This window comes from Cryptomeria japonica, chromosome 5 (genome assembly GCF_030272615.1).
Source record: "Cryptomeria japonica chromosome 5, Sugi_1.0, whole genome shotgun sequence".
Lineage (NCBI taxonomy): Eukaryota > Viridiplantae > Streptophyta > Pinopsida > Cupressales > Cupressaceae > Cryptomeria > Cryptomeria japonica.
This window is the reverse complement of record NC_081409.1, coordinates 563,959,508-563,983,505: the sequence shown is the minus strand read 5'-3', so window position 1 is coordinate 563,983,505 and position 23,998 is coordinate 563,959,508.

Below are 23,998 nucleotides of genomic sequence, written 5' to 3'. Positions count from 1 at the left end.
ATTTTGTGTCTTGTTGTACATGCACTATTGATCAAGTGCCATGAGGGGGTTGATGTTTGCCTATTGTTTTCCATCTTCCTTTGTCCAGTGAGTGTTCCTTCCATGACATTCGCCTCATGATGATGTGTCTCAACACCTTTGATGTTCTTGTTTCTTCGTCATGCAATTTTTTTTTGGCTGTCCTTTTCAGTGTTCCTGTCCCTCTCCCACTTCCGCATTAGGGGGAGATTTATCCTGTTGGTTCTACTGCTTCCATGGTTGGATTGATCAGCTCTTCAGGCTTTGGTGTCTCATGCCATCTGTATCTTCGAGTTCAGTTGTTTGCCTTTGTTTTCCATCTGATTCGAGTAGTGTCATTTGAGGGCACTTATGCAGATTACAGTCTTCTCTACCTGGTCATGTTCTATTTCAGTGGAGGTTCTCCAGATCAGTAGTTATTTTTCGACAGAGTTTGCAAGTTCTTCATGCTTCAGTGATATTCTTTTCCATCTCTTTTTGGAGTAGAGTTTTGTTCCCATGTGGCTTTCTCCATTTCTCTAGTTCATAGAGATTTCATTGTATTTGGGTACCTGATCAGGCCTTGTTGTCGGGACCCATCTTTCATGCTTTCAGTAGTTGTTCTAGGTTTTAGCTTCTCCCTAAGTCTATCTTAAGGGGGGGTGTTAGAGTATTCAGGTATTTACTTGATTAATTACAAATTATTTGTTTAATTATTTAAGTTCTCTTTATCTCTTTTACACTTAAGCTAACTTTAGGTGCATATAATTAATTATTTTAATTAATTATTATGTGCAAACCTAGGTTTTCCCTTTTAGGGTTTCTTGACCTATTAAAGGTTGAGTTATTTCTTTTCATTGTATGAAGAAGGATTATTATTGACAATATATTTTGGAGATTATTGAGCTCTCATCTTTTGGAGCATACTTTTCCTGTGTATTCTTTCCTTATGTGATTTGCTTCATTGCTTCTCCTTGTAACAGGTCTTTTAGCTTGCAGAGATTATTTGGGCTCCTGTGGTGTTGTATTTTCTCAACTCCTATAATAGATACATATACTATTATGGATAATTAGATGGATAGATCAAGTTTAAATAGAAGCGAGGTGTTAATAAGTATAGGATGTTATGTAGATAAAGGTGGGATAAAATATATGTAAATGTACATTAGAGCATGGAATTTGTCATCGTACATGTATGTATCAAGATATTGCACAAAAATAAACACAATTTTTGTAAGAAAAGTCATCATAATATAGAATTTAAATGACCATAAATCCAACAATTTTTTTGTACTTTTTCAACACCCACACACACAGACATTCAAGTCAATTAATATTTAAATTTTATAATTATATCTAGTAAAAATGAAGTATTATTTCAAACATGTTATAAATCACTTATTCGGACTTGAAGCTTATAATCCTTTAATTGATCAACATTGTTTTTTATTAAGAAAAAACAAGTTTTAAGGGACCCAAAACCTGCTTACAATATGATAGATGAGCATGAAAGAAACAAGACAAAACAACTGCAAAAGACTAGCATAAAAACCAGCATCTAGGACAAAAAGACACCAAGGAGCCAACAAGAAATTGGCATCCAAAACCGAGCATTACATATCAATTGAACACTTTTATAGACTCCATATCATTCTGGACCAATAGCATCATCGCTTTGGCTGCTTACCTCAGATCATTGCTCTCCTGTTTCAGCTGGATGTCTTTCATTTTGGTCTCCATCTCAGTGGTGTTCTGCCTAGTCCTTCGCCTAGAAATCTGATGGGTGGAGCTAGAGGTCGGTGCATCTTCAATGATTACCAAGTTCTTATCCTGATTTTTCCTCTCTAAGTGATCCACCAAGGCATTCATATTCTGTGAAGAAAATTTTAGGACCTGAAGACTGTGGTTCATGAAACTTTTCAGAACCTTCTCAGTACAAGCAACTCGGGTATTGATATTGTCTTTATCCTCCTCAGCCTATTCTTTCACAATTCCGATAACATCCTCTAGATGTTTCAAATCCCCTTTAATCAGATCTTTTTCTAGCCAGTCCTCCATCTCGATTTCCTCCTCGGCTTCACTGGTTTCCGTCTCCTCATTCTTTTTCCCTGAATTTGTTTCCTTAATCAAATTGTTTATCTTATTTTCCAAATCCCTCATTGATCAACATTGTTGAAGCCAATTAAACCTTCCTTCGTGAACCACATCAAGCATTTGAGAGAATGAATGCTTCTTTGGACAATGGTCACTCTTAGATCCCAAATATTTTTATTACATATTGTGAGAATAAGGAATCTAGGAGTGGGAATTCTGGCCTCCATTTTGATGGTGTAATGTATTTTGAAGGGAATTATTAAATATTTATCAATGATAATCAAAATTTTTTCTAACTTTCCCAAAAAAAAATCTTTGAGGACCCTTTTGTAGAGTGTTTATGTAGCTGCCTTTGATTCATCAATTGTGAGGGTCATAGTAAGAGAAAAAGGCATGGATATCTATATTGACTCTATAATGGTGGTTTGTTTTAATAAATTATCCCTGAAGAACTCAACAAATAACATGAAAAAAAATATTATGAGAATGGTTTACCACTTTGCAAAGTTGTTTGTGAGTAATTGGACCAATAAAGGACATATTCCTTTTGGAGGCAATGAGGGTGATGGATGTATTGCCAAGATGCTAGAGCTGAGAAAATGGACAAATGTAGAAGTAGAAGACCAAGATCTGAGGGGAAAACCAACTAATCCACTTTGGAATTGAGAAAAAAACTAAAGTTAATCTTGATGGAGATTTCAAGTGTAAAAGTCGAAGAGGAAGATCATAAAAACTTGTGGGATAGAGAATGTCAAATCAAAATAAAGTCAATTCTAATAAAAAATCTTGCTCAAGAAAAAATCATAAATGCAAGTGAGTTGGACGAAGAAAAGTGAAGAAGGTATGCCAAAAATGTCGAAGGCCAAATTAGAAAGAGCATAGTAGAAGCCAAATGAGGCCAAGATAAATGAAATAACCACTAGCTAACTCTTAGTAATCATATCAATTAGCCAAATGTCACTATCTGTCCTCTCAAAGAATCATTAAATAGCTCAAAAATCCAAACTCTCAAGGCAAAGGGTGACAAAATAAATGAGAAGGTAGTGACAAAAAGGAGTACGCCAACTCAACCACTCATGTCCAAAAATCTGCTACCAACCAAAAATATCACCCACACTAAATGAATCACTTGCTAAATAATACCATTTAGCCGATATCCACTAACCATCAACTTAAAGAGACACTAATGAGTAGAGATAGCCAAACACTCAGTGTAAATGTGTGATAAATTTAATGAGGTATTGGGAGTATGCCACATTAGTGACAAACCTTTATCAATAAACTCGTGTTGCCAACCACAATCAACCCCTATCCAATGGATATAACAATGGGTAATAGAATTTTAAAATTCAAATTTACCCACCCATGGAAAAGACAAAGCATCCAAATTATTTATAAAAAAATTGCCAACTTTGTAGCAAAATCCACTTCAAGTCCCTATGCAATAGAAAACCATAACCAAATGAAGAGAAAGTTTTTAAATCTAACCACCTTTGGAGAGATTTCAAATTAACCAACTGAGCCCAAAATTTTGAAGTCAATACCATCTACCCTTGAATTTGCTAAACAATTTTCTATAGCATTGCCCTTGAATTGATAATTATCGGTAAATCTCCTTCAATTTCCAAGTGTTTTATGTTTAACTCTTTGTAGAGAAGGACCCCTTCCAAAAGAGCTTTGAGTTCAACTATATTATTAGTATCCTCTTCCAGATGCTTTTCCAACTTGGCTAAACCTGCCCCATCACAGGCATGAACTACACAACCAGCTCTGGGGATGCTAGAATTACCTTGAGAGGCCCCATCAAAGTTCAATTCAGCCCAACCTAACTTAGGAGGTTGCCAAATACAATTCTCTTTTTGAAAAGCTTACTTGATCCCCATTGCCAAAAAAGGGTAGAATCCTTAATCTAAACCATTTTATTCTGGTGGATCCATCTAAGTTTTAAAAATGAACATCCTTTCCCAGCCGACCTACAATTTTTCTATTCATCACTTCTACAAAGGCAACTTCTATTTTGTTGATGAATGACTATGAAAGCATCTTTTTCCCTTGGAAAATTCTTTAGTTCCTCTCTTTCCAAAATTCTCATAGGATTATTGAGAGACAAATAACCCATAAACCCCCATACATTCATGTCTTATTCAACATTGGCCAACTTTTAAAAAGGGCAAGGATGTCATTAGGAAGAGCAGTATTCCATTCTAATTTGGTGCATAACCATCTCCAACAATTTTGAGCAAAAGAGCATCCTAAGAGGATATGATTAATTATTTCCTAATAATGTTCACAAAGAGCACATATAGAAGGACCTTCAAAGACAATTCTCCTAAACCATTCTACAGTTAAAATTTCCCTTGAAGAGAAACCAAGAGAATGTCCCATCTTTTGGTAAACATAAACCATTCTAGCATAATTGAATAGGAATGAGTTTTGATAAATGTTGTCTGTTGACAATGGCATTGTATCCATCCTTGGAAGAGTAATTCCCTGATTTAGCTCCTACCCAGACCAAATTATATTGACAATTTCTTAAATTCAATATTTTGTTATTTAGAATATCCTTTAACTAAGCTAAATCTTCCCATGGAAGGGGAAGGCAACAAAAAAAATTCCATTTCTATCCCAAGGGATGATTATTATTAAATTCCACATAATCAATAATATCCCTCATTCCCTTACATAATAATCTATGTTCAAGACAGTATCCATAAAATTAGACACAATTGGGAATGCTCCTAAGAATCAAACAAGAAAGAAGCACTTCTCCTATCTGCAATGTCCCAAGAAAGCTGCTTTGAAATTAAATCTCTACAATTTAAAATGAAATTGTAGACCCTTGATCCTTTCAGTGGGTTAAAGACTCTAAAAATACTAATGGGATTGAAGTCCTCTAAATATTTACCTTGTAATATTTGAACCCATTGGAGATTAGGTTCCTTAAACATCTTCCAAACCAGTTTGGCTCCAAGGGATTTTTTTTGCAACAACTGATTTCTCAACCATAAACCACCTACTTTTTTGGATTTATAGATATTTTCCCATGAAATCATAGCCATCTTATTTCTTTCAACAAGCCCTTGCCAAAAAAAAAAATTCTCATTTTCTAAATAAGTTTTAGATTAACTCTAACCAAGAGGGGAAGGCATGACATCTGATATATTGGCAAAGAAGAGAAGTCTGCCTTGAGAAGAGTGGTTCTTCCTACCCAAGGTAACCATTTTCCTTCCCAAGATGACATCCTCCTATCCATCTTATCTCCAAACTTATTCCAAATCTTATTTGTTCTTATCCCTTTATCTAAAGGAAGTCCAAGATAGGAGCAAGATAGTTGACCAATTCTAAAGCCAAGAGTATTCAAGATCATTGTTTTCTTAGGGGAATCAATAATAAAGGAAAACATCTCATATTTACCTTGATTAACTATTTGACCTTATTCCTGAGAGTATTTGTGAAGGATATTATTGAGATGAGTAGCTTCTCAAACCTCTCCAACACCAAAAAGCATAATATCATTAGGAAATTGTTGGTAGGTGATGGGTGGCATTGATTTAGTAATTTGAATTCCTTTTATAAAATCCAACACTTGGGCTTTACAAATGCTTCTGCCTAAACCTTCTACCATAATGATAAAGAGAAAGGGGGAAATAGGATCGCCTTTTTTGATCCCTCTAGAAGAAACAAAAAACCCTTTAGGAGTCCCATTAATTAGAACTGAAAATCTTGGAGTGGAAATGGATTTATCCATTGTTTGGAGAAACCAAAAGCTTCCATGCATTTGCAAAGAAATCTCCAATATACTTTATCATAAGATTTCTTTATATCTAGTTTACAATAATGCTCGGCTGTTTATGATTCTGAATAGAGTGAATGTCTTCCTAAGCTATGCTTATCCCATCAAGAATTTATCTACCAAGCACAAAAAATCTCATCTTTTAAGCAGGTTTCTCTTGTTTTTTGTCTCCAAAAGATCTCATCTTTTGTCAAGATTTCTTCCTATTTTTCTATAAGATCCTTCTCTTTTAATAATTAGCTGGATCTATGCCATATTTTATGACCTCCTCATTCAAAAGTTCAATTTATTTTTCAATACTTTTCTTAATTGAAACAATATCCTTAAAATGTTTTCTATTCCATACTAATAATTTTTTTTTTACATATTTCATTTTTTAAATGAATCAAAAGAGCTTTGATTCTATGAAATGGCTCTCCTTCCACCATACCTCAATTAAATTTAAAAGGTTATTATCCTTCATCCACATGTTTTCAAATTTGAAGGGAAAATTATGAGGCTTGTTAGCTTTAGACAAGCTCAACAAGACCGAAAAGTGATCAGACCCAAAATATGGCATAATGGAAGACTTCATATCCACATGAAAAGTAGTTAAGTATCCTTTAAAAATAAATCTATCTAGTTTCTCAGCAATGTGACTAAAACCCAAACATATATTATTCCAAGTGAATGTTTCATTCTCTAGTCGAAGATCTACTACATTATTTTTTAACACTCAATCTCTAAAATTAGTTTGAGGCTGCATTTCCTTTTGGATTCCCCCCTTTTCTCATACAGATGAAGAATTGCATTAATTTCCTCACCTATAATTGAATGAGGAAAAGGATTTTGACCTCATAAATTCATCTAATTCTCCCCAGGCCTCTTTTTTATTTATAGTCATGGTTGGTCCATAAACACTGATCAACTAGAATTTTAAATTGTAACCAATAGCAGTGATAATGCAACTTAGCCAAGAGCAACATTTTGAAGATAGCTCAAAAGAGACTCTGCTAACTTTCTAAAGGATAGCCAAACCACTTGAGGTACATTCAGCTTGGATTGCCTCCATATCCCAAACACCCAACATTTTATTTAAAGAAGACATCTCATCCTCTAAGAGTTTAGTTTCCTAAGATTAAACAACTTTAACTTATGCCATGCTTATTATGCACTTGACTAAGTGTTGTTTGTTAGGGGCCTTTAGATCCCTAACATTCCAACTAAGGATCCTCATATTTGAGTGGGAAGGTTCTTCCCCTTCCCTACATTTAAAATTAAGGTGATCATTTTTTGTCCTTTGGCTTTTCCAGCTTTTGATCTTAAAGCTTTTAGTGATTTTTCACCTCTCTTCTTTACAGCTCGATTCTTGCAATCAAGTTTACCTTTGTGAGAGCTCTTTTGTTGAATACTTAGAAAAGCTTCCTTAATATTGTCCTCTTCAAGATCACAAAGGAGCTTATTTTCAAAAAGAAACTCCTCCTCAAAATCATATGCATCCTTCTCAAGGGCTCTTTAAATTAATCATTTTTAATGCCTTAATGTCTCTTCACTCTCCTCAATGGTGGGTTTAGATATATCCAAAAAATTACAAGTTGCATCAAGCTTTGTATCCATTTGTGTCTCTTCAACTCTATTTAAATTGTCAAAAGTGCTACCAACCAATTGCTTTGTCTTATCATTTAGAAGAAATGACTTTGATACCCTTCATCCCTAGCCAGCACTACAATTTGATTTGGAAATAAAATCATCATTGATAACACTCTCAAGTTGCTTACCTTTTAAATTAATGAGATTTTAAAATTGATTTTAGCAATAGTTTTCAAAATATTTTTTAGCCTTATAATTATATAAAATTAGAAAAAAATGTTTCAGATTTCAATTTTACAATAATCCATTGAAGATAAACTAATATCATAATTCATTAATTCAAGTTTTATTTTTCATAATTAGATAGTTCATAATTATGTAACTCATTAATTCAAATCTTATATTTTACAATTTCATAGTGAATTATTTCAAATTTTATATTTTAAATTACATATGATGTTATATAATGTTGCACCCTACCTTCTTAAGTGTGTACTCATAATCTCTTTCTCCCTTGGTTTTGGTCACCCAACACATTTTAAATAGAGAACAATAGAAATAAAAAATAAAAAATGGTTTGAAATGGTGGACACAAAAGATAATGGTAATGAAAAAGGAAAATACAAATGCATAAACAAAAAAGGAAAGGTCAAGTTTAAAGGGTTGTGGGCAAGCCACCTAAATAATTGATGTTTAAAGTTTGTCAGTTAAGCCTAACCTAAACCCCTTTCACCTTATTATCCCCTTTACTTCCTAAAAAAATTATTAGTAATGTACATAATAGATTATGAAATTACTAATTAAATATATAGTGGTACTTTCATAACATTATTATATTGGAGTGGAAAAATGGTAGAGGAAATTTTGAATGCATGATAGGCGGGAAAGTGCAGTGAGGGCAAAAATGGCAGAGGAAGCACGAGGAATGTCTTGGGAGAAGATGATGCAGACTGTAAAGTTGATGGGGGTGGCAGTGAGACCTGGGATGGTGGTACTCTACGCATTCCAATGCGCCACAATGATGCTTCATCCCACAGTATCGATAGCTCACTTGTTTCTAAGGATCCTAGTGTTTATGCCAATTGTTTGGACTCTTCTTCAACATCTGACTACAATAAGAAATGGTCAGCTTTGTTTGGTACATGCCCAAAAGGTAAGTCAATTTCTCTTGTTTCGCACAGTGAAAATATTATTTCGGGTAAGTTCTCTTTGGCTTTGAAGAAGTGGGAACCTGGTTTCAATCCAAAGGAATGGGAGTACAATGAGGCCCCAATTTGGTTTCTCCTACCATGTCTTCCACTAGAATACTAGGATGAGGAAATCTTTTTTGGATTGGGTGCTTGTTTTGGTGAGCTTCTATCTTTGAACCCTATGACAGTGGCTAAACAATGAATGGTCTATTCTCAGATTTGTGTGAACATTAAACAATCGGTAGAACTTCACCAGGAGATCACTTTCAACTCTAAGATTGGGAAATGGGTTCAAAAAGTAAAATATGAATCAATTCCTTTTGGTTTCTTCCACTATAAGAAGGTTGGACATTGGGCTAGGGATTTCCCTACCAAGCAACTGACTAAAAAAGTCTGAAGGAAAAAATCTTTTTATTTGGCTCCTTCTATAGATACTTCTCTTGGCCTAATTAGAAGAGTTCTCAGCCTCAAAATTTTATCGTTCCTGGGATTCAATGCCAGGACTGTCGGCATTTGCAAGGGGATATGATTGTTAATGATACAAAGGTTGATTATTTTGTGGATCCTCTCCCCGAATGTCCTGTTCAAGAGGAGGTCATTAAATCATGTTCTTCTAAGGAGAATATGATAATTGTGGGATCCTCTATTTCATGTATATCTAGTGAGCCAAATTTGAATTTGATTATGGACATGGGGTTGTCTCAGGAAAAGATGGGTCAGCTAGATTCTTCCTCTACTAAAGCATCACACCCAGATTCCCCCTTGGATATTGGCCCAGTGGCTAAGGATCCTAATCCATTTATTGAAGTCAAATCTAGGAATTGAATTGTAGTTCTCCTTCTCCTTCAATCATTGGGCTGGCGTCGGGGTCTATTGGTGTTAAGACCAGGAATAGACATAGAGCAGATTGTGGCTCAGAACCAAGAGGGGTAGGTCTTAGAGGACTCTTTAGGACATGGGGATTGGCTCCCATGGTCACTCTAAATGAATATTATTTCATGGAATATAAGGGGGTTGAATCACCCCCATAAGAATGATCTCCTATCAAATCCAATCCAAGATCATAGACCAGAAGTATGCCTTATCCAGGAAACAAAAATGATATCTGAAAAACTTTTAAAGATGAAGTTGGTTGTCTTCAAGGATTGCGGTGTTCACTATTTTGATGTGGACAGAGCGTCTGGAGGAATTGCTATTTTTTGGAATCCAAGGGTTATTCAAGGGTTGGCTATTATTTCTAGTCCGAATCATATTACTACTAGAATCACCAATCTTTTAGATGGGTCTCCTTGTATTATCTCCAATATCTATGCTCCTAGTAGTAGAAACTCCAAGAGGATTCTTTGGAATTCTTTGATTAACTATCGACATCTTTTCTGTAATGAGAAATGGATTTTGATGGGTGATTTTAACTTCCCTATATCAAATCTGGAAAAGAAAGGTGGGGCCTTGATTCTGAAGAGAGTAAGCAAGATCTTTTAGACCTCATTAATGCTATGGGGTTGCTAGATCTGAAACTTAGTGGTTCCAAGTTCACATGGTCCAATAGGCGTAGTGGTTTGGATCTTATCCAAGTTAGACTTGACAGGGGTCTCATTTCCCCTGATTAGCAGATGAATTTTTCCTGTAATTTATCTTCCATGTCTAGGATTGGTTATGATCATTTTCCAATTATTTTGAGTATTTCTTCCCTTAGTAGGAGAAAGGCTTTTCCTTTTAGATTTGAAAAAATGTGTACCTATAATCCTGATTTTTATGATGAGATTGTTGAATGGTGGGATATTAATGTCCATGGAACTGTTATGTACAGAGTTGCTAAGAAATTGGCTAACGTTAAAGATACTATATAGAAATGGAATAAGTCCTCATTTGGCAACATATTCTGGTTGAAAGATTCTTTGAAGAGGGAGATTGATGATATTCAACAACAAATTTAGACGCAAGGGTACTACCCTAATATTATGGATAAGGAAGTGGAACTCCTTTCAAAATTGCATGATATTATTTCTAAAGAGGACTATTGGAAACAAAGATCCAGAGCCATTTGGCTTAAGAATGGTGATAGAAATACTAAATTTTTCCATATGACCACTCTCAAGCATAGAGCTTCGAACATAATAAAGCGAATCTTTGTCAATAATCAATGGATTGATAAGAAGGAGGAGATGTGTTCTGAAGCTTTTTGATACTTCTCTGACCTTTTGTTTGTTGATGATCCTCTTGACTTGGCGGCTCAGGAAGAGATCCTTAATGAAATCTAGGCTAGTATTTCTCAAGACATGAACAATGAGTTGTGTAGAATCCCCTCTGTTGTTGAGGTTAGGACAACAGTTTTTTTCATTTGAGAGGAATAAAGTCTCGAGTCCATATGGGTTTCCTATGTTCTTTTTCCAATTGTTCTAGACTATTGTGGGGGAGGATGTTGTGAATACTTTTCAGGAATTCTTTAGGTCCCACTCCCTCCTTAAAGAGCTCAATGCTACTTTTATTGTGTTAATTCCCAAGAAACCTAATGCTTGCTACTTTCAAGAATTTAGACCTATCAGTCTATGTAATTCTATCGATAAGATTTTTACCAAGATTTTGGTTCTTAGATTGAAAAAGTTTCTTCCTCTTCTAATTTTGAAGCAACAAAATGGTTTTGTGCCAAGGCATCAAACTTTGGATTCCATTGTTTTGGTTCATGAAAATATCTATTCCCTCTGTATCAATAAAAAACCTGGCTTTTTTTCTGAAATTGGATTTGCTAAAGGCCTATGACAGGGTGGAATGGAGATTCCTGATCAGGCTGCTTCGTGCCTTGGGTTTTGGTAACTATTTTATTCAATTGATTAATCAATGTATCTCTACTCCTCAATTTTTGGTGTTGATCAATGGCTCTCCTTCTGGTTTTTTTTCAGCCTCAAGGGGTCTCAGACATGGGGATCCCATTTTCCATTTTTGTTCATCATTATGGGAGAAGCGCTAAGAAAGATCATTCATAGAGAAGTCCAGTTTGGCAAGCTCAAAGGTCTCCACCCTTCTTCAGAATCACAGATTTGATCACACCAATAGTTTGAGGATGATAATTTGTTGATGGGGGAAAGCTTAGTTTTGGAGGCTAAATCCTTGAAGAAGCTCCTCTCTCTTTATGAAAAAGGCTCTGGTTAGAGGATTAGTCTCCCAAAAAGTTCTATCTTCTTCCTGAATACCCCTAATCACAAATAGATAAAGATTGTTGAAACTTTGGGGTGTAAGATGGCCTCCCTCCTGGATACTTATTTCGGGCTCCCTCTCTGCTCAGGTGCTGCTCCAGATGTTTTTTGGTCTAATTTGATTGATCACTTCTAGAAAAACCTTGTTGGTTGGAAGGGCTCTCTACTGAGCCAAGCTAGTAAGCTCCAATTGATTAAAGCTTCTTTACAAAATCTCCCAATTTATGCCATGAGTCTTTTTAAAATCCCTTGCAAATTTACTAACCGGATGGAGAAAATCTAGAAGAACTGTTTGTGGATAGGTACTAAATCTAAAAACCACCTTCACCTTGTTGTCTGGGATCAAGTCTGGCTTCTAAAGAAGCTTGGTGGTTTGGCCATCAGACATATCCATGATTTCAATGTTGGGCTGCTGGCCAAACAATTTTGGAGAGTGCTCAAGGAGTCTAATGAACGGACTTCAATCATCCACAACAAGTACCTTCATTATCTCTTCTCTCCTCAAGATATTTTGGAAGGCCTATGTCTTCCCCAAAATGGTTCTAGGCTTTGGATGAATATTCTCAATACGAGATCCTTAATTTTCAAAGGAACTATGTGGTACCTTGGAAATGGTCAGAAAATTCAGTTTTGGGAAGACTAGTGGGTTGGTGATTGTCCTTTAAGGGACTGCAATTGGGTGTCTCATGTTATGGAGAAGTGTAAAGATCAGATTGGCCACTAGGTTGGTGATTATATTTGGAATGGTAGGTGGATCGACCTATCTAGATTGGATCTAATTCTCCTTCCTCTCTAGAAGTGGCTATTGAATGTTCACATTCCTTCCTTTCCTATTGAGGATTCCCTAGTTTGGGTGGGCTCTTCCTCTAGAGTTTTTTCTGTCTCCCAAGCTTTTGTGCTTCTCTCTAGATCCTTTACTCTAGTCCCTTTCTAGTCTTCTCTTTGGAACAAATTTTTAATCCCTAAAGTTAACATTTTTTTCTTTCTCTTTATGCAGAATAAAGTGCTTTCTATTGATAATTTGTGTAGAAGAGGGATGTCTTTGCCTAATTGGTGTTTTATTTGCAAGGAAGTTGTTGAAGATGTCACACATCTATTACATTGTTCCTTTTTCTACGAGATTTGGGCTCACTTCTTTGATTTTTGGGGGTGTCAGTTGGTGCTTCCCCTATAGTTTGCTGGATTGTTGGTCCCAATGGTCATGCCCTTCAGATAACCATTCTCTTACAGTTTTATGGAATTTTAGGCTCCCACATGTTGCCTGGGGAATTTTGAAGGAAATGAATAACAACATTTTCAGAGACAAAGATTCTCCTACTGTTCTAGTTGCTTGTTGTATTCAGACCACTAATAAGGAGAATTTCATTTCTTCATGCCCTTCCCGTAAGCTTGACCCTATCATTCATTCCTCCAAGTTGGACCGAGATATAATCAATAGATGAATAATAATTGGGATATATCAAGACCAACTGTAAAAACAAAGCACATTAGACCCAACATTACTTGGATTGCTCATCCCAAAGGATGGATGAAAATTAATGTTGATAGGGAGGCCAAAGGAAATCTTTGGCTGGTAGGTTGTGGGAGAGCTGCTCATGATTACAATGGTAGGTTTGTCTCAGCAATGGCACTCCCACTAGATATCCAGACAAATGATTATGCTGAGGAAAATGCGGCCTACATTGAGCTTAAAATGGCTCTTCGTGGAGGATTCAAGAAGGTCTGGTTGGAAAGTGATTCGCTAAACATAATCAACTGTTTGATTAAAAGTAAAACCCCCAGTTCAATGATTAATCACATAATATAGGAGTTCTTTGAAATGATTGACAAAGTTGAATAAATTCAAATCTCACACATTTTTAGGGAGGGCAACATGCTTGTAGACCATGTGGAAAACCTTGGCATTGCTAGGGATGATGAAAAATGGTGGTGGGAAGGGGAATCCTTTCCAATTCATTTATGCAAACTGGTGCAAAACGATTCCAAAAATCTCTCTCCGATAGAGAATTAATGAAGACAACTTTTCACATGTGTAAATCCATTCCTAGAAAGATGTATTGGCGACCTTCCATATTTTTCCTATGGTTTTGGTTTTTTATCGCCTGTTTGAAACCTAGTTTTAGTGTAATCACTAAAAATTCCAGAAGAAAAAATTATATGGGGGGGAGATAAGAATAGAATGGAGCCATCCTCGTGTGAGATATGGGAGAATAATGAGGAGGTATGGAGGGAAGTTGTGGATGGTGGTTTGGAACTATATATAAGAAAACTCCATGGCCAGAACCACAACCTAACAGAAAATGTTTGTTAAAAAATGGAAAAAGAGGGTGCTAAGTGTCTATGGTGTTGAATTAAAGGTAGACAAACCCTTCATAGATGAGATTATTGGGCTAAGTATGGAGGGTAAAAAATTATATAGGGAAAGGAAAAACTTGAAAGAATCCCTTTCGATTTTCTATGACAAAAGAGCGAGAGAAGTAGAGTCAGGAAGAACTTGGATGGAGGCTACAACCAAAGGGATCTTCTCAAGCTTTGGGAAAATATGGCATGAGTTCATTTTGAGGTTCATAACCTTATATGGCCGATTTTCTAGTATCTTTACTTATCACTTCACTATTCTGAATCACTTTAGGCATGACAAAAGAATTTTGATGCCATTTTATTTACTGTCTTCTCTCGAACATTCTATTCATAAGCATTGTGAGAATGAGGAAAATCTAGTTTTGCATGAGGTCTTAATCCTCCTGATTCTGGAGTATGCTAAGGTTCACGAGGTTAAACCCTCTCTTTTTTTGAGAAACCCCAAACCCTTATCTAGCCAGGATGTGCAAGATGTTTCATATATAAATTTTGGTGAGGAGGAGGGAGGGATTTCTATGAACTAGAATGACATCCATGTATCAGATGACTCTATATATAAATCCTCAAAGGAGAAGGGCTCCCCAAAAAATCCCTCTCCTGGCACTACTAATAGAAGAAAAAGTAGAAATCCACCTAGATGCGCAGCGAAACAACTGAAAAACCCCTATTTCCCAATCCCACATAATTTGGGCCCGAAAATTCTTAAAAATAAAAAGACTGGGAAAAGGGCAGACTCAAGAAAAAGGGGAGGATGAAATTAAACTTGATATTCCCCTCATTTTGGACCTCAATGAGCCTAAAAGTGATGAAATGGATGTTGACAGGCTCAAATGTTTTCGCTGGGTTTTTGGTGAAATTAATCTTCTGAAATAGGGGATCAAGGACATTATAGACTTTCACTAAGAATCCAAACCTTGATAAAACTAATAAAGTTTTAAAGTTGACCCAAAAAATTATGGAAGATATCAAGGTCATGTATACCGAGCATGAGGATAGGATTGAAAGGCTGGAGAATGATATTCAAGATTTAAAGGGTAAACTAAAGGGTTTGGTGGAGATCAGTAAGGAGGAAATGTAGAATAGCGTGGAAGGTCTCAAATGAGTGAACATGGAAATTGCCATTCAAAAAGCTCATCTAATCAGATCAGACCTATCCTCTGACATCAACTTGGACAAGAAGATCCAGGATGTGAAGACCTCCACGGGGCCCTCTACTAGGAATAGGAGCAAAAAACAAGAAAGGGGTAGTTCATGATTTATCATGGAAGAACTCTAGGAGATCAACAATAGGTTGATCTAGAAGAATATTGAGCTCTTGAAAGATCTCAGTTAGTTGTTTTTGTCTTGTGTTTTTTGCTTGCATTGTATTTTTTGTTGTTTATCTCTTTGGGTGTGTCCCCTATTTCTGTTGTTGTTTAGTGGTTGTTCAGACTCTGGTTCAACTCTGTTTATTTTTTAATGGATTTGGATTTTAGGTCCCTATAAAATCTGTTTATCTTAATCAAAAATATTATTATATTGGAGTGAAAAAAGCATCACTTGGGGTCGAGAAAATGACATTATTGATTTCAACAGTAATGTATTGGGAACTGAATTCTTCATTTGAATGGATATCTTATGTCTCCAATTAACATGTTAATTTTTGCATTAAAGTCTTTATATTTTTTTTTAAGTCTAGAAAATATGGACATGGGATTTTTTATTTCTAGAGATTTTTTTAAATAGATTCATTCAATAGATGTATTTCACAACTTTAAAGACCAAAAAGAAAAATATGTGTCCCTACAAAATAATTTGAAAGAAAAATCATAATCATGTTGGGTTTATATCTAGCATTTGAGATTTATTTTTTAGGAGAGAATGTCACCTGGCTAAAGAATTCACCTTTAGATATATGATACTAATACTTTAGAAGAGTCATAAAGTAAAAGGTAAAACCTAGATTATAGTAGAGCCATGTATACAAATTTTCCAAGTTCTACTATTATATTTTTATTCAAGTTCATATTACAACCAAATGATATTTGTAGCATCCTAAATTGTACTCCCTTATAATTTCATCCTCATTTGGGCCCTCACCTTGGTTTTGTGTTCTGAGGGATAATTAGAGACTTGATTATGCTCATACCATACATATTTGTCATGATTTTGACCCTACACTTCATTTTCCCCATAGTTTTGGTGCTTGATTGGTTAGGCTCAACACGCCCTGGTCCTCCCAATTAGGACCCTTTTTGGGGCCCCTTAATGGTCACAACATTTGGGTGGAAATCCTCCATGTTAGCTCATGTAAAAAATTAAGTTATTTTTTTTCATTGTAAATATGAACTTTTCATCATTAGGTCATATAGATCTAATGGTAGAGTGGATTTAATTTTCTAAGTTACAAGTGAATTAAAATCAGTTTGTGTTTGTATTTTTATTATCAGGAATGACACTGAGTAAAGGAGAGAAAAGGTGTGAAGCAAAGGTTGAAAATTGTGTTGTTGTGAATCATGCCACCAAGGATGGTGTGTAGGAGTTGGGAAGTCTACTGTTTAGTTAGGGGATAGAGTTAATCGAGGAGGATGGATGAAATAAAATCACAAGGATGGCAATAGGAAATGTGAACATCTCAGTCTTTTAGGAAGTGTTAGATATTGCCATACCAGATAATTTCTTCACTCAAAGATTGAAAGGCTAAAGAAATGGGTGATCATTTCAAAATTCACGGGAATCTATCCTAGCATGGAGTGCATCAAATGGTGGGTTTCTCATACCTAGATTAGGATGGTACTTGAGATTAATTATTTGGCACAAGCAGGTATAAAAGGAAGTCTACCCCTTGCATTTTGAGATATCCAAAAAAGAAATCACACATATATCAAGAAATTGAGCATTCAAGTTCAAGTGAGAAAGCAATTAGTCTTCTTTCAAGCATTGGAGCAGAGATCTAGAGTCAAGATTCAAGCACTAGAGTTGACATTCATGTTCTATGTTATTGAAGACTTCATGAAACTCTAATTTTGTGTGGAGACAAACAAAAATTCACAAGGAAGAATCAATACGGATTTGTGATCTTTAGAATTGGCTTTATTTATAGTGACAAATCAATCCCCCATTGGAGTGCAAAAAGTGGGGAGGACCAGGGTGATCGTTGATACAATCTTGACAAATAAGGAGATCCTTCTAGGAATAGATCTAAATACATTTACTTTCATCACATCCACATTCATAGCTCGATCTAATGACTATATCTACTATTCTTGCATTTTTATATCAATTCCTACACATTTACCCTAATTTCAGCATCTTCAATAATTCAATCCAACTCAAGGGAAATAAGAGGCTCATTCAAGATCCCTAGAATCTTATTAGAGTCTAGATCTATTAGGTTTATATCAATCAAATTCCTTTATTTCCCTAATGTAATGGTCTCCAAGTAAAAATTAGTGGCTTCTTCCTTCCATGGTGGAAACCCTGATTTTTCACCATCACATTTTGGTGAACCTGATTCCTCACACCTATAATTCTTATTTATGTTCTTATATTTGAGTGTTTATGCATTTCAAATTCAAATTTACATTTTCAAGTCTAATTTTTCATTGAATTTTAAAATTTTAGAGGTTAAATTCACAGAAAACCTTAATGTTTAATTCAAAAATTGAGCTTTTCATTGTTTACTTTGGATTTATTATTTTAGATCTGATTTTTCATTTAAAATTAAAATTTACCCTCCTAGATATAATTTTCAAATTGAATTACATAAATTTAGTGGTTACATTTATAAAAACCCTCATTTATAATTTTAAAATTTATCATGTGGAATGCATAATTTTTTAAATTAAATTTTTAGATATGATCTTTATGAATGTTATGTTGTGATATAGATGCATTTATGTTTCAATTCCATAAATCAAATTGCTTAATTAATTTGTTAACCAATCATTTTTCATAAAATTTTGTATTTCTTAATCATAATTTTCAAATTTCCCTCCTTTGTGCATGGGTTTTACTACTATTCGTCCTACCTATAATCTTCCCATGAGAAGAAGTTGTAGAATTAAGGCTTCCCCAGGTTTAATTACTAAAGGTATGGAGCATAATTTGGATAACTTGTTTTATGAAAATGTGGGTGGTTCTTCTATTCCAACAATTGATGTTATTTATCCATATTCTTTACATAATTATCATGATGAGGGTGAATCACTAACTATGAGTTTGACAATGAATTTGAAAATCTTCAACAATGGATGAGTCAACAATACCTGGAAAGTGAGGCTATCTCGTTGATTCAAGGATTAAAAAGAATGGTTCAAAGTGATAAAGTTTGCATTGATTTGTTGTGTGGCTTTTCTTATATTGTTGACACTAATATCATGCTTATGAAAAGTTGTGTTGACATCCTTGGTTATGGTCAACCTCCCAGTCAAGTTCATCAGTCTATTCCTATGACAACTTCTATGACTAGTGTGCCTACTTTCACATCTAACATCATGACTCCCATTATCTAATGACATTTTTCATGCTATCCCTCCTAAACATGTGGAAGTCCCTCAATTGGAGCTTTATAATGGAAAGGGTGATCCATTGACTCATCTGAAAATATTTCAAGCTTTGTGTAGTGTTTTTTCTCATGATCAAAGACTTTTGGCTATTTATTGTTTACTAGAACATTTAAAAATAAAGAATTGCAAAGGTATTGTTCTTTGCCTCCTTATTAAATTACATCATTTCAAAAATTGGATAATACTTTCATTCAACAATTTCACAATAATATTGATCGTAAGATTACTTTGACTGATTTGATTGATTGTAATCAAGGTGTCAAAGAAAAAGTAACTAATTTTATTGGTACATATAAGCATTTGTAATCTCAAATTTCTTATCCTATGCCTGATCATGATGTTCAAAGAATTTTTATTTCTAATTTTCAAAAATACATTAGGGATAAGCTTCTCTTTTCTGAGTTTACTTCCTTTACACAGTTGAGCACAATGCTTCATAACTATCAACTTCAAGTGAGTCATTTTGAACAATCTTCTTCAATGGCTCTGGTTGATAAGAATGAAATTACTCAAAAACCTTTTGTGAAATTTAAATTGAATAAGGGATTCATCAATTTCAATGAAAACAATAATACCTAGGTAGTAGCCACGACAACAGGTGTACCTCCTTTATCCAAGTACTTCAAAAAAGAATTTACTCCTCTTTCTGAATCTTTGCCTAGCATTATGACATAATTATTGAACAAAAATATGTTGAAAATTCCTCCCATCAAACCAATTGACACATCCAAACCTTTTCCACCTTATCATTATTCCAAAGATATCATTGATAGAAATACTATATCTATAGCTGGTGTGAATGACAAAGGAAATACATCTATAGCTTCTCCTAATCAAATGCTCCAAATCTTTACTAATCCTTTACCTTCTCATTCTACTAATTTGATTGAGTCTAAGAATCTTTCCTTTCCTAATTATCTTGTCCTTGAGTCTAATAATGTGGTGAATCTTATTGATGAACCTACACCTCTTAAGGACCTATGTATTACCTGTGATCCTAGTGAGACTATTGAAGCACATGATGGCCAGCTATACATCACTGCAAAGATCAAAGACATACTCTCACGAGGGGTCCTCATTGATCCAACATATCTAGTGAATGTGATAACTAAAGAATATCTTTATACCTTACAATTACATCAAATAATGTATGATAAATTTGATGTGGTGATTAAAAAATTTGATAGTTTCTCTTGTCTCACTATTGGCTCTATTAATCTTCTCATTGAGGTTGGTACCAAGTGCTTGGATGTCATTTTTTCTATCATTCCTAAATTAGATCAATTTGGATGAATTTGGGACATCCTTAATGGTTGTCTTCCATGAAAATGATTACTTCTACTATTCATAAGTGTTTTAAATTCCCTCTTAATAATAAAATCATAACAATTAATCATAGCATGTATCAAACCTCAGTGAGGCATGGAGATGTTAATCTTGATTACTTTTGGTCTAAACAATTTGAGACTCTGAAGCCTCATAGTGATGCTCTTTTTCAATCCTATCAAAAGTGGAAGAATGAGATGATTTTATCCTTGAGTAAGTCTAGAGATCCTAAATCCATTCATCTTCTTCATGATAGACCTATTATGCCCCCTCATTATGGACCTAGTCTCCTTCCTACATTCTCTATTCCTCCTTTATATGTTTTAGTTCCATCCTATATCTTACAAAGGGAAGTGCTCGACACCTCCTATCTTTCAACCTAAAAAACCTTCTCCTGTGCATCCTTATTTAAAAGAAGAGAAGAAGCCAATTTTTATTGATCCTAAACCTTCACAACCCTCATCTAAAACTAAAAGAAACCCTTGTGCAAGAGAATACCGATGGAGACATCCTTCTAAGGCTCACGAGCATGCTTTCTCAACTTATTTCATCCTCGAATACACTAAATGTTGATATGGTCCCATTTGTCTAGCCTTCGCCTAACACTAAGGAGGAAGTTTAACCTAAATCTCCAAGACATAAAATGCTTAAGAAAAATGATGGTTCATATTCTATTCCAATTAAAGATCCTATTTTAATTAAATTTTGATAAAGAGATGGATGAAAATGATGTTCATGCTAACAATGTTGATTCTAAGGATTCCAATGATGAATATGAATATGTTGATGTTGACAATGATTTATCTAAACAAATCTTACAGGCATTAATCCTATCTCCTAGTAACAAACAAAGTGATCCATCATTAGAGAATGATCCTTGTTTGGAACTTATGGTAGCTCCATCTACCATGCTCAAATTTTCTCCTCTTGCATATTGTCCACCTTCCCAAAACAATGTTGAGCAAGACCAAAAGGCGGATGATTTTCTAGATTAGCTTCATCTATGTCATAGATCCTCTCTCTCTCCTCTCTTGTTTGTTTGTAACCTTCTATTTGTTTCTCAATTCTTCTATATGTTGTCCCTAGTGTTGTCTACTTGAGGATGATGCAAAGCATTGAGATTTATTTTGATCTCACCCATGTTGACTCAAAAGACATGATGAGTCTTAGTTTATGTCTTTATTTATAGTTATTTTATGATGCTTAAGACTTTTATATACCTGTTGTTAGGATGATATGTTATAATTTAACTTCCTTTGTGAGCCTATGTACTGGTCATTTTTTCCTTAGTCTGAGACCTTTTATTATGATGATATAGTAATCTTTATGAATGCAAATATAAGTATTAACTTTTATCTTTGGATGATGATAAATATGTTGCAATGAATAATGTGAATAAATGCCTTATTAGCTTATCCAAAGTGTTGTAGAGGTGTCAAGATCATAATATTTCATTGAACAGTGAAAAGTGCTTTCTCATGATGCAAGAAGGGGTGGTCTTAGGCCACTATATCTCAACCAAGGACATTCAAGTGGATCCTACTAAGATTGAGGTAGTTAAAACTCTTCCAATGCCCACTAAACAAAAGGATGTACGGAGTTTTTTAGGCCATGCTGGATAATATAGGATATTTATTAAAAATTTTAGCACTATAGCAAGGCCCTTGTATGGCCTGTTGATTAAGGATGTGGATTTTCAATGGACACCAACATGTGACAAAGCCTTTTAGGATCTCAAAACTGTCCTCACTCAAGAACTAGTACTTCAAGAATCTAAGTAGAATTTTTCCTTCTATATTCATGCTTGATGCCTTTGATCATGCAGTTGGAGCAGTCTTAGCACAAAAAGACAGAGCCATAGGAAAGACAGACTACTATATAAGAAAAAATCTCCAAGGAGCTAAATCAAATTATACCATGACAGAAAAAGAAATTTTAGTAGTAATATATGCTGTTAAAAAATTTAGACATTATATAACAGGATACCAAGTGTATGTTTATACAAACTACACAAGAATTAGGTACCTTATGAATAAACTAGTTATTTTAGGTAGACTTGCTAGATGGCTACTTCTAATGTAGGAATTTGATATCATTGTCATAGATAAACTAGGTAAAACAAATGTGGTAGTTGATTTATTGTCTAGACTTAAACATCAATCTCAAGAGCTTGTCATTGATGATTCTTTTCTAGATGAACATCTATTTGATATTACTATTCATACACCCTAGTATGCTAATATAGCCAATTATTTAATTACTGGGAAGGTACCTTCATATTTTTCTCCAAAGGAAAAAATGATCCTTATTGAAAAGATTTTTCCATATACTTGGGTCAATGGACATTTGTTTTATACAAGACATGATAATGTCATGAGAATATGCATCAAGAAAGATGAGACATATGACATTTTTCATGCCTGTTATGATGAACCCTATGGAGGCCATTTTGCAGCAAAAAGGACAACAATGAAGATACATAACACATGTTATTACTGCCCTACTCTCCACATGGATGCAATCAAGTATACAATAAAATGTGATAGATATCAAAAAATGGGTCATCCAACCAAGTCAGATGAAATGCCTTTGCATCTACAGGTTGTTGTTACACCTTTGGACAAATGGGGAATGGATTATAGGCCCAATTGACCCATCATCTAATGAAAAATCATATATATTAGTGTGTACTGAATACCTTACCAAATGGGTAGAATTAAGGGCTATTAAGCATTCCAAGGACAACAAGAATGCAAAATTTCTATATGAAGACATTTTTACCAGGTATGGGGTTCCTAGAGAAATTGTTATTGATAAAGGTACTTAGTTTACATCTAATTTTATAGCAACAATGGTGGAAGAATATAACATCAGACATAAGAAATCCACCCCCTATCACCCACAGGCCAATGGGCAAGATGAGGTCACAAACAGAGAGATTGAAGCCATCCTGACAAAAATAATGTCCATACATAAAAAGGATCGGGAAAATCGCTTACCAAAAGCGGTATGGGCCTACAGGACATCCAAGAAAACAAATACAAGATTTACACCTTTTGAATTAGTGTATGGAGAAACAACAACCATGCCTATAGAGTTTGAACATAAAATTCTCTGAACTATCATGGAATTAGGATCAGATCTATCAGCAACACAAACAAAACAAAAAGGATTCTACACCTCAATCAACTAGATGAATTACAAAAATTGGCACTGCAACATACCACTTGGATTCAACAACAATGCATGGAATGACATGGTAGTTATATTAAGACAAAATAATTTCACGTAGGAGGCTAGGCTCTATTATATGATTCTAGATACAAAGATAATCTCGAAAAATTGCAATAAAGGTGGATTGGTCCATATGAAATTGAAGAAGCATATTCCAATGGTGCAGTCAAATTGGCTACTATTGATAACTCCAAGTTCAGACTCTTAGTCAATGGCCACAATCTTCATTTTTATAACAAGCCCCAAACTAATGTGAAATTTATGCAACAATTTGTGGAATTTCAAAATTTCGTTTCTCTTGTAGCCACTACTAGTGATCCTCTAGATCAACCATCGGTTTAATACATCACATAATCACCATAATAAAAATCAATTTGCATGTGGAGTCCTTTTCTCCACATCATTCCACGTTACTTCCACTTCACTCATCTTTCTTAACTTCCATTATCAATTTTGTCATCACAATCATATCTTGAACAACTCAAAAAGCATCTCTTCTACTTTGCACGTGCTAAATATCATACCAACGTGCCAAAATCTTTCATTTTCTCACATAAGTACTTTATCTTTGATTTCATGATTATAATTTTTATTTCATATCTTATCGTCATTTCATTGATACCAATATTTATAAATGCATTCATAATTCCTATTCCTTTGCATGTGTGGACACCTACGTATCACTTTAGTTGG